The sequence below is a fragment of the Anastrepha ludens genome, chromosome 2 (genome assembly GCF_028408465.1).
Source record: "Anastrepha ludens isolate Willacy chromosome 2, idAnaLude1.1, whole genome shotgun sequence".
In the NCBI taxonomy this organism is placed as follows: Eukaryota; Metazoa; Arthropoda; class Insecta; order Diptera; family Tephritidae; genus Anastrepha; species Anastrepha ludens.
The window spans coordinates 41,162,066-41,175,392 of NC_071498.1; positions in this window are offsets into that span (position 1 = coordinate 41,162,066).

Consider the following 13,327-nt stretch of genomic DNA (forward strand, 5'->3'; position numbering starts at 1 on the left):
CTATAACAATATTGTTCCACCCTTAAGAATTGATGCTCAGATGCACACGCACCGGATATTGCATATTAAACTTGTTACTGCTCTTGAGTGTACGAATAAATGCGTAGGAGTATGTAGGTATGTATATAGTATGTACATATGCATGTATGTATGTGTGCTAAAAATCTAAATATGACCCAGTAATAGCTATTTGTGGCTAGTTTGCTTCTCAGAATCAACCTGCTTAGGTTGAACTTTTGTGCATACTCGTACACCCGTCGGCCCTGGCAGCTAGATTTTCTGCTAAATAAAATTTTATTTGAGATCGATTAACATGCAAAATAAATTTAGTCTATACTAGTATGCGGATATCGAAGCTAATACAATATTTGTTCAAGAAATTTTCATTTGCAATTGGCTTAAATATCTGACATCATCTTCCGAAAACTGGCTGCTTTTAGATTTGATGCCTTGGACTCCGAAAACGTACAAGTAATTTTTAATAAAATATTTTTTTTGAACGGAAATAAATTGAACGGGTTGAGTTTCAATTATTTTTATTCGATTGGGTAAAATGGGATATGGTGACGCGTCAAAAAAGGAGCGAGATTTAGTTGGCTTACTTCGATGGAGTATTTAGTTTTGCCTACAATGACTCGGGGCTGCATGAAAAACACTTTGCGGATGATAATTTGAGAGTACGGCTATGGAATGGCGAATGTTTTTAAAAAGTAGCTCGAACTTTCATTTTATTCCATTTTTCAAATTATGTTTGACAGCTGCAGCTCTGAGGAGATGGGTTGACATAGTTGGTAATTCGCTGAAAATTGGTTCGTTAAGGTGAAATATATTCTGCTCATTTAGTATTTTTTTACAATTTTTTATTATGAAATATGGTTAAAAAACAGATTTGAGTAAAAAATTCTATATTTTGTCCGTAGTAATATATTTGGTTTGACTACGAGTATAATAAGAAGTAAACAGAATTTTGAAAAAGTATTATAATTTTCATATTTATTGAAAGTTGGAAAACGTGATATAATGGGATGGAAAAGCTGCCTGTAAAATTTTTATAATTTTTATAATTGTTTTTTTTTTTTTTTTTTTTTTTTTTTTAATTTTTATAAAATATAATTTAAAAGCAATTGAAGAAAATTTTAATTTTTTTGTTCAAAATGTGTGGCTTCATTGCGAATATTATTAAAAGAAGTGAACTTAAATAATTTTGAAAAAAATTATAGTTTTGAGAATTTTCGGTTCTTTTTTAAATTTCTATGTTTTTTTTAATTTTGTAATAAAAATTTACTTTAAAACATATAAATATATGCTTTAAAAAAATTATGGTTTTGAGTTTTTTTAAGTATTTTTTGGGTTTTCTTAATTTTTAATTTGTAATATACTAATGTAATTATATTCCTTTGCCCAAAATTATTTTCTTATGATATTTATTCAATGTTGAAAATTATGGTACAGAGGTTTTCCAGGTTAAAGATCTTTGGCCCTATTTAAAATTTTTATAATTTTGTTTTGGAATTTTGTTTTTGAGTAAAACAAAATTAGGGAAACTTTTTTTGAAGAAAAAAAAAAAATTATTAATATTGTGGTTTATTCGAATTAAATATCTTCGGTTCTCTTTAAAATTTTTATATTTTTTTCTTTTTAATTATTTTTTTTGTGTAAAATATAATTAAGGAAATTTTTTTTTTAAGAAAAAATTGTATTTTTCACTTAAAAATATTTAGCCTGTGTGCGAAAAATAAAAGAAAACTAAGCTATTTTGGAAAAATTATAATTTTGAGATTTATTTAATATTGAAAACTCTGAGATGAAGTTTTATGTGGTAAAATATTTTCTGTTCTTTTTAAAAATTTTATACTTTTTCTATATGTCTTTGATAAAAATATACCTTTCCAAAGAATTTATTGAAATGCAACTTATACTAGTTTTTCATGATTTTTGGCTTGAGAAGTAAACCGAAAATTTTGTGAAAAAAAAAAAATTTGGTTATTTGGAGAACTATTTAATTCTGAAAATTATGCTATACGAGTATAATTTTTTGAGGTGTAAAAATATCATCAAATTGTGCAATGTATTTAAAAAAATATTTAAGAGAAAATAGGATTTTTGGGTACAAAATTTGTGACTTGAGTGAGAATATACATAACTAAATAAGTGAATTGATGATTGGGATTTTATCAATGTTGAACGCAATGATACAAAGTTTTGTGAGGTGAAAATGTGTATTTATTTTTAAAAATTTTTTTAATTTCTTTGTGTAAAATATACCTTTTAAAAAATATTAAAAAAAATTATATTTAATGTTGAACATTTTCGGCTTGAGTATAATTATAGCCAACAATTTTTATAAGTTTGAAATTTTTTTTTTCAAAAATTTTATATTTCTGTTTTATTTTTTATAAAAAAATTTACTTAAATCAAGGTAAATTAAAAGAAAAAAAAACCAACCACAAACATATTATTTTGTTATTTTTTGGAGTACAACTTTTGGAAAACACCCCTCAGATATTTTCTTTATTTTATTTTAATAGTATCCTAGCCTCTGCTCAGTAATTCCTGCCAGTTTCATAATCAGATTTCCATAACTTTTCGAGTTATATTCAAATAGGTACAGCAAATCAGTAAAAAAATACCGTTCAGTGAAATGATCTAAACTAAGATTTGCACACCCCCTCAGAGTATTCATTACACAGTCACAAAAAAATTATCGACTTTCGAACACAGTGGACAGACCGTGCTTAAAGGGGACTATGGACAGTGACTCCAAAACCAATAATAAACATTGGATCTCTAGGCCTTCAAGTTGATTTTTTTAAGTGCTTGGTATTAATAGGTATACATAGGTACATATGTAGTGAACACGCTTTTAGTCTCAATCGATAGTTATTTATTAAATATTAGAGTACAATTGAAGTTCTAACTCAAAGTTCTAAAATTAAGATTAATATACCAAGCCGAATGGGTTGATGCGTGACTCGGTGAAAACACCAAAATTATGAAAAACATTTTTCTAATAGCGGTCGCCCCTCGACAGGCAATAGCAAACCTCCGAGTGTATTTCAGCCATGCTCATAAAAATATCTGCCGTTCGGAGTCGGCTTGAAATTGTAGGTCCCTCCATTTGTGGAACAACATCAGGACGCACACCACAAATAGGAGGAGGAACTCGGCCAAACACCCAAAAAAGGGTGTAGGCGCCAATTATATATTATATATGGGGCGTTCCACGTCAACCGGACCAAAGCTCTGTCCAAAATTCTATGGGATGAAAATAATCATATAGTATGTCAAAATACTCGTAAACTCATGCCCTTTCAATTGCAAAGTGGCAAATTTGAAAATTCAAAATGGCGTCATTACTGTGTCACCTCAAAGACACTAAATTCCAAAATTTGCAAATATATCTATCAATTACTTTTAAAAATAAGTTCAAAAATGATGATTCATGATATATTTGAATGTTTTTGGGGACGCTGATTACGAATCTGAAATCAGATTTTCAAAATTCAAAATGGCGGATCCAATATGGCGGACATTTTTCGAAAATTTTTTTGGATTCGCTTGAAACTCATCACTTGGGGGTTTTCGTGGTCGCTGATGACGAATCCGATGTCAGTTTTTCAAAATTCAAAATGGCGGATCCAATATGGCGACTAAAATTTTAAAAGATTAATTGAATTTACATGAACTATGTTACTCGGAGGTATTTGAGGTCGCAGATCACGAGTATGATGTTAGAATTTAAAAAATTTTAAATAGTGGATTCAATGTGAAAGATAATTTTTAAGAAACGTATTGAATTATTTGAAAGTTTGTAAGTTCCTAGGTAGCTGATCGCAATTCTGACTTCAGTATTCTAAAAATTCAATAAGTGTTGACTATTCATTTAACACTAGTCAGTTGTTTACGTAACGATCTCATCATGTTAGAATTTCTTCCCCTTTATTTGTTTTTGTACTAACACTAAAGTGTTGGATTTTATTTTATTATTTATCATTTAATAGAGTCTAAGATCTTAACTTGTTAGCCAAAGAAGTTAATTCTCTTTCAAAATATTCCATTTGTTGCGTCTAAGACTTCAACATGTTAAGTATGGTTCATCTTCATTTGTTTTTGTACTTAACATTCAACTGTTAGATTCTCTTTCGTCATATTTCATTTGTTTTCGTCTAAAACCTTAGTGGGTGAAGCTTGTTTCGTATTCATTTGTTTTTGTAGTAACATTGATGTGATAGATTTTCTTTACACATTTTTCTTTGTTTACGTCTAAGACCTTAATGTGTGAAGGTTGCTTCGACTTCATTTGTTTTTGTACGAACACTGAAGTGTTAAGTGTATGCCCAAATGTCAAAAAAATATACTATTTTACTGACGGGGCTAAACAGCACTACAAAAATCGGTACCAAATAATAAATTTAATAAACCACGAAAAAGATTTTAATGTAAAGGCTGAGTGGCATTTCCATGCAACTGCTCATGGGAAAGGAGCATGCGATGGCGTTGGAGCAGTTTTAAAAAGAGAAGCAACGCGTGCCAGTTTACAACGTAAACCTCAAGACGCCATTTTGAATGCCAAAGCTCTTTTTGATTGGGCAAAAGAGCACATTAAATCGATTCAATTTTTTATTTATTCAAAACAGCAACATGAAAAAATGAAACGTTCGCTAAACAAGAGATTTTCCGCGGCACCTTCTGTAACAAAAATCCAATCAGCACATTGTTTTATAGTTACACCACATAATAAACTCAACGTTTATAGGTACTCGAATGACCATGAACCGCTCGCCATTGTCCAATATTAATCAGCCGTTTTGAAATATAAAACCATTTAAAGAGAGTTACTATCAATCAGCCCTTTTCAGAGCTAATAAATTAATTAAAACACCAAAAAATAAACCTTTAATCAGCCCCTTTCAGGGCTAATAAAGTAGCTAAAACACCAAAAAATAAATCATCAATCAGCCCTTTTTAGGGCTATAAAACAAAATTGATTTGACATATTGGATCCGCCATTTTGAATTTGAAAAACTGATATCGGATTCGTCATTAGCGACCTCGAAAACCCCCGAGTAACAAATTTTAACAAATTAAAAAAAATTTCGAAAATATCCGCCATATTGGATCCGCCATTTTGAATTTTGAAAAACTGACATCGGATTCGTCATCAGCGACCACGAAAACCCCCAAGTGATGAGTTTCAAGTGAATCCAAAAAAATTTTCGAAAAATGTCCGCCATATTGGATCCGCCATTTTGAATTTTGAAAAACTGACATCGGATTCGTCATCAGCGACCACGAAAACCCCCAAGTGATGAGTTTCAAGCGAATCCAAAAAAATTTTCGAAAAATGTCCGCCATATTGGATCCGCCATTTTGAATTTTGAAAATCTGATTTCAGATTCGTAATCAGCGTCCCCAAAAACATTCAAATATATCATGAATCATCATTTTTGAACTTATTTTTAAAAGTAATTGATAGATATATTTGCAAATTTTGGAATTTAGTGTCTTTGAGGTGACACAGTAATGACGCCATTTTGAATTTTCAAATTTGCCACTTTGCAATTGAAAGGGCATGAGTTTACGAGTATTTTGACATATTATATGATTATTTTCATCCCATAGAATTTTGGACAGAGCTTTGGTCCGGTTGACGTGGAACGCCCTACATATATACATATATATATGCCAACGAACGATTTATCTACACGACTTAACTTCTCTAAATGGCCCAAATTTTTAAACTTTCAAGTGCTAACAAGTGTTCATTCACGTCGAGGCTGTATTGTGTTTTTTAGTACCACGTCCATCGTCTTACACTTCTGCGTTCTCGTCCTACACATATAAAAGTTTTCCGAACATGTGCTTTATATGGAAGAAATTTTTCAACATCGTATGCAAAAAAAAAATCAAAAATCTATACGATTTTGAAGTGACTTCAAACTTTTCTTCACACCCTTTTTTTATTGAAAGATTCTGAGTAAAAAGGTGAAAACTTTTATATTATTTTGTAATGTCTTTTAATTTTTTACTCAGTTTCAAACATTGATTTATAAGGTTTTTGTTATGAAATTATTTATATTTATAAAAAAAAACCAGCAAAAAAAATTTGGTATGAAAAATATTGCGAGTACTGTAAAAAGATGAAATGTAATATATTAATTATATAAAGAATCTTTTTTCTGTATCTCGTTAATCAAAATTTCTTGAGCATTTCGGAGACAGCGCCATAGATCCAGACCAGCAGTACGGAAGTTTTCAGGAAGTTTTTTTATGGAAGATAATTATATGGGTATTTTCAAACTGGCGTGACGTGACATTTGTATGACTAAATGTCAAAAAAAAAAAATGCTTTACTTAACATTTCGAAACATTTTATATGAATAGTTGCATTGTAATAAAGGGGACTTTATTTTAGTAAACAAGTTACCGACATTTATTAACAACACTAAATAATATAAGCTAATATATAGGCTGGCGTGACGTTACAAAAAACGGAAGTCCCCCTTATCTTGAATTTTGAAAAAGCATAATTCTTCGAATTTTGTAGAACTATTCGAGTGAAACTCGAAGTCTCTGGCGTGACGTTACCTGGCGTTATGTTACTGAAATTTAAATAAATTATTATTTTTTGTTGATATACCAATTTTTATATTTTTTGTAGAAATTTCAAATAGAAGGGGTGTATGTAGATATTCAATTCGGGTTAGCGCTGTGATTTTGATGTTTTGAGAAAATAAACCAAATAAATAGGCACATAACTTTTGACGTTTAAAAATAAAACATGAATTTTATTTCAAAAATACGATTTTGTTTATTTAAATATTCCAAGTTAATTTTATTATTATACACACTTTTATGTGAAAACGCAGTCTCGGCTGCTTTTATTTGCGTGTCTTCGCTGCTTGATAAATGATGAATTTTATGTATTCCAGAAATTTTCGGCAGGTCATTCCACTTTTCTTAGCTTTTATTAACTCCAAATATATGATTTCACACATGATTTGCACATTGGTAAAAAGAAACTGCAGTATCCAAAATAATATTTTTCGTTTTTATTACCTGCCAAACTTTTCGTTTTATCGTTGCTCCTACCCCATCGACCGCACCTTTACAATATACTTATTTTTAAACTGAGAGCTACTTCCATCCGAAAGAATAATAATATTTTGAAATTGCCCATGTTCTTTTTTGAGTATGTCTTGTTTTGCTAAAAAACAGCACACATCGAATTTATTGTGCGTGAGTTTGTCACTGATTATAGAGTACGATTTTACTTCGCCAACCAGCCAAGCAATGCAAGTGAAAATGGAAACTTGACGGTAGCTAAAATGTGCGCTTTGCACCTCATTTTGACAAGTTAACCTATAATTCTCTGCGAAGTCAATTTGAAGAATTAGATCGTCGGAGCTAACGCCATTTTTTTTTTGCGTTCGAAATAGTTTTGTTGGGAACGTTTAATAAACAAGTGGCGTTTAAATAAAGGTAACTGGGCATCTAGTTCGTACAAAAGATCAGACAAAGATCCTTCGGTGTATGTCGAAGCAATGCGGTCTTCAACTTTGCGCCAATGTTTCCATTTAACAGATTCATCCATCAATGGCCAATATTTTAAGGGCATTAATTCATTTCTTACATCCTGAACACAATGTTTGCACTTGTTCATCATACATTTTTCGTTTTTAATGTTGCAACAAGCAGGTTCGAGAAATTTTTATAAAAGCCGCACTGCTTTCCAAAACAAATGCAAAATTGGCGTGATGCTTACAAACACACATATTTTGTGGTATCTTGCATGATAGTTGCACATGTTTTGGTCGCAATTCGTAAAATGCAGACTTGCTAACGAAGTTAGTAGTTTTCTCCAATTTGTAGAGTTCGTACGATTCAGCAACAGATAGCACCATAAAACGCTTGGCCACTACTTCCCCATCGACAATCAATGTGTCCTTTCTACCTGCGGCTTGGACACTAATATCATCTCTTGAGTAAAAGTCTACGACAAACTGTTTTTTTTCTTGCATTGCCGATTTAGATTCGTTCTTCAATGATAATGTACCATATTTTTTGTATAACAAATCAACAATATACCTTCTTTTCTGTGGGTCGGCCGGCAAAGCAGTTTTGGCTTTTTTTAATGCCTTTCCTATTGTTTGCCTGTATTTATAGGGCTGATTGGCTTCTGGGCTATATTCTTTGGCACATTCATTTTTCTCTCTCAGGCGAAATGCTTGTTGTCTTTTACAATTTTGTTTTCTTATTGCATCACTTTTATGCTTGCTGGATTCTAACCTTTTTCTGTACTTTGATGCCCTCTCTTTTGCTTTTAAATGGCTTCTCTCCAGCCTCAGTGCGTCAGTTTTTAGTTTTTCCCTATATCACTTTGAGTATTTTTTACAGTTACTCGAAGAATCCATCTACATAAGACATGATTGAATTATAATTCAGAAAAAGCCATCACCTATCGAGAAAATTACTTACAATATGGCGTGACGTTACGAAACTTTGAAGCTCAATACGACAGAAATTCCTTGCTTAAATGGCGTAATTTTTAAATTAATTTGTAAACTTTATCAACTTTTATTAAAATACCAAATTATTTGCATCTACAATCGCCAGCGCAGTTATAATAAGACTAAATAGCATCTGTATGGCGTGACGTTATTGATGAATATCTTTTAAAAGTAAATGCAAAATTTACCGTTAATTGAAACGTCACTGCTCTTTTACATTGGTTTTACGCCTAGTTGTTGTTATTGCCAAATTGTAGCTATTAGAGTTGAATTGCAGAGTTACTCTTAGAAATTTAAACAGCAAAAAGAAAACGCTCTTGTAAATAAAAAAACTGATCACCAAGTGAACATGAAATTTGTGTTCCGATAACTCAAGAACGCAATTAAGGAAAATTTTGAAAATATTAATTTTATGATATTTAAATAGTTTTTTTTAATAAATCAAGCAATTTTTTATGTTTAATCATAGTCTAGGTTTTCGGTTAAGGTAGACTTTTCTGTGGAAGTTCCCATATATTCTGAATATGAACCAAATCGTGCAAAAATATGATTTCTGTAGTTAATCGGTATCAGTGCCACCTAGCAAGCCCAAAGAGTTTCGAGAAACTATCCAAATATGACTTACATATAAAGCCATTTTAATTAACTGATTTATTGCAATTTCTCAGTCGCTTAATAAGTTTTAACATTTTTTTTAGTTTGATTAACGAATTCAATGTGTAAGGGACAGTGATAAATGTAATCTGAAAATTAGTAGGGACAGTGTTTTTAGATATTTATAAATTAGTGTAATGACATTCAACCGAATATTTACATGAATATGAACTTCAACCAATTTTTATTTTCTTTTATTTTATTTTATTTTATTTTATTTTAACTCTTTTCTAATGCAATTCAGTTTGAGACTTGAGCCACAAAACCACCACCACCATCTTAGCGTTCCTTTAAAACTGACAAGTAAAATTTTAATTGAAATTAAATTGAAATGCGGCTTACCAGGCGACACGAAACTTGCACAGACCACTAAATCTTTTTTGAAAGTTAATCATCCACAAGCGCACTATGTTCACAAACAAAACATAAATTAATGCGTGAATGTACAAGTGCACATATATATATTATATGAATATAAAATATATAAGTATAGAATACAATTCTTTAACGCCCCTGCAGGGAAAAAGTGAAGTGAAATAAATTTCTGGTGCAGAATTATTAAGCATAATTTCACCCATTGTGAATCAACTTAAAAGTTTGAGGAAATCAGGGAAGAACTTGCGGTGATATACGACTTTAGCCGACGTAGTCTCGTTAGGTAAACTTGTGGTATTTTTCTCCTACATAATTATATGGTAGGTAAGCCTGGTTCATAGGCTTACAAATATTGTGTTGACTAGTGTAAATTAGGAAATGTAAGATGAATATTTCAAAAAACATTAGATACTTCTCTGTTAACTATGTTTAACTAATTTTTAATTTTCAGTGGAAAACTTAGTCCTTAGGCATAACGAAATTGTGTTGACTAGTGTAATTTAGCAAAAATAAGATGTCATGTTTGCAGTTATAAAGGGTGGTTAAATTTTAATTTCCATCATTGGGCCGTATTTTTTCCAAAATGAGGCCGGTCAGGCAGTTACTGTGAATAGTGTACGCTATCGTGAGATGATAACGAACTTTTTATGGCCCAAGTTCGAAGATATGGATGTGGACGATATGTGGTTTCAACAGGACGGTGCCACTTGTCACACAGCTAATGAAACAATGGCTCATTTGTGCGAAAAATTTGATGGCCGAATAATCTCACGTCGCGGCGATGTCAATTGGCCGCCAAGATCATGTGACTTGACACCGTTGGGCTTATTTCTTTGGAGTTATTTGAAAGAAAAGGTGTACGTCGATAAGCCAGCAACATGCAAGAGCTAAAGGATGAGATAATTCGGCACATTAACGGCATAGCACCTCAGTTATGCCTCAGCGTCATCGAAATATTGGACCATTGGATGGAGGTGTGCCGCCGAGGCCGCGGCAGCCATTTGGCCGATATTTTGTTCTATACTTAATTGAGCCGTACCAGTATTATCATAATAAAAAGAAATGATAATAATTTCCTAAAAAAATTTTATTTTATTCAAAATCAACACCGGCCCTTGAAACTTAACCACCCTTTATAAATAAAATTATCGTTTGTAATAAATTTTATTATTCAGTACAATCCCCTTGAACATCAACAGACTGGTTCCAATGAGATTCCAATCTATGAATTCAATGAAATAGATGGAAGTCGCTAGGGGCCAAATCTGGTAAATACGGTGGATGCTCCAACAATTCGAACTTTAATTAATGGATTTTAGCGAATGTCAAAATGCCCTTGTGACACTGAGCATTGCCCTGATGGAAAAGATATTCTTTCGCAAACTTGGTATTTTTTCACGTTTTTCTCCTTCTTGACGGATTCCTGCACACGAACTTGTTTCGGAGCCGAAGAACCAGATTCATACCACTTTTTACCCTCTTGTTTTGAAGTAAGATCATGCTCATATACTCACTCTTCATCCATAGTCATGAATTGGCGCACAAAATCCTTTTATCCTTTCGAACGCGCTCAATTTTGATGAGAAAGTCGTATTCGCACGTTTTTTGTTCCATTGTTAGCAAATGCGGCACACAGCTTTCTGAAACCCAATACTTCAGTCAAAATATTGATTACACTGCCCAATAAGATGCCTAGGACTTCTACTAAATATTTTTCAGTCACTCAATGATTTTCCAATACGTTATCCTGTATTTTTTCTACGATTTCTGAGTTGTTGCTGATTTTGGACGTCCATGACGTTGATCGTCTTCAAGGCTTGTATGACCACGTTTAAATTCAGCGACTCATCTTTCTAAGGTACTAATTGATGGCGAAAACTCCTTATAGACTTTTAACATTCGTTCATAAATGTCCGTTGCGTTTAAACCTTACAAAAATAAAAATTCAATCACTGCACCATGCTTGTAGAAAATGAGGAATTGAATTGACGACACATTGAAATGAAACTTCGCATACATCCATAGGAAGAGTGTACCAACCTAACAAAAAAAAAATGTGGGCTAGTAGCGACGCCCTCTCTTATCGAGGGCCACTGTGCAATTGGTTTCCCTACAGGGGTAGATGCATATATAACATACATCCGTAGTACTTTTAACTTGCACTTCTTTATTTTCATATGTAAATACTACGGCCGCACGTAAGTTTACCAGACCGTTTTGAATAAAGGTCAAGAAGCCAGCCAAATGAACATATATTCAATTTGGGTACCAAACAATTTTGTAATTAATATCAACGCCTACCTTAATTGAAGGTAAAATGCTAGTAAACTAGTAAAACAACCTTTACACGCATGGCCAAATGCGCAGGAACAAAAACATTCAAGGTATTAATAGCTTTGTGCATGAATTATTCATAGATTTCATTTAAATTTGTCCTTCGAATATTAAATGCAGCTAAGGATTCTTAGTACATAAATGTGGGATATGTCATCATGGTCTAGGGATACGAGTATGTATATTTAGTTGGAAATCATATGTAATATATAAGTACATGCGTATGTATATATGTGCATATGAGAGATGTCCCACACTAAACGAAGCACGTAGAGGATAGACCATTTCAACTAACTTTTTTTAGTAGTATTTTGGAATGTCGACTTAGTTTTAGTTAGTAATTTTTTATGAGAAAAATAGCTTAGTTAGACTTCTGAATAATCCAATTTAACATTCTAGTTTTGACACTTAAAATGTCTACAGGATATAAAGGCATTTTCTTCTTTAATGATTTCTTTAAATTCTTAAAAGTCTTTCAACTGCAGCATGTTGGGAAACGTTTCGTTAGATACAGATATAATAAGACTGGCAAGAGTATATAAGTAGTATAAGTATAAGTCCACTTTAAATTTAATATACCCTCCTGAGCATCAAGACACTTTAAGCCTCTTCTTTTAAAACTAAGTAAAACAAATTTCGAATTTAATCATCCACTCTAATCCTTTATTCTTCTAATCCAATATTTTAACTATTATTTTAGCACTTTTGATATATTGGACCCGCTTCTTAGCATGAAGAAAACTATCTTCTCTCAATAAATGACTTTCGATGTCTAGCTCTCGCTTTTTATTCAGCTGAATAACTTTTGTTCTGTAGCTGAAAATGATTGGATTTCCATTCTCGACACTTAAAAAACTCCAGCCTTTCTTAGCCCAGCGCCAAAACCAAAATGATTTGTCCTTTAAGTCTCTTCTTTTAAAACTAAGTAAAACAAATTTAACGATCCATTCTAATCTTTGAGCCAATATTTTAACTATTATTTCAGCACTTTTGATATATTGGACCCGCTTTTTGGCATGAAGAAAACTATCTTCTCTTAATAAATGACTTTCGATGTCTATCTCTAGCATTTTATTCAGCTGAATAGCTTTTGTTCTGTAGCTAAAAATGACTGGATCTCCATTCTCGACTCTTAACAAACTCCAGTCTTTCATAGCCTAACGGCAAAACAAAAATAATTTGTCCTATGGACTGCGTTCCTCGGATTGAGGAACTAAAGTGTCTGCTTATGTAGAAAAACTAGACTTATACTGCGTAATCGATATCAATCAGTCATAATAGATCCAGCTTTAAGTCCAATGTTCGCATAAAATATGATATATTCAGATATCTCTCCATTCTTCAAACATATTCGGCATTCTGTCTCAGCCTACAGACTTGTTGACCCGGTACAGTTGGTCGATTATCTCTCCGTTGGGCATCTTTTTTGACACTTTCGGTTAGGCACCCGGGTG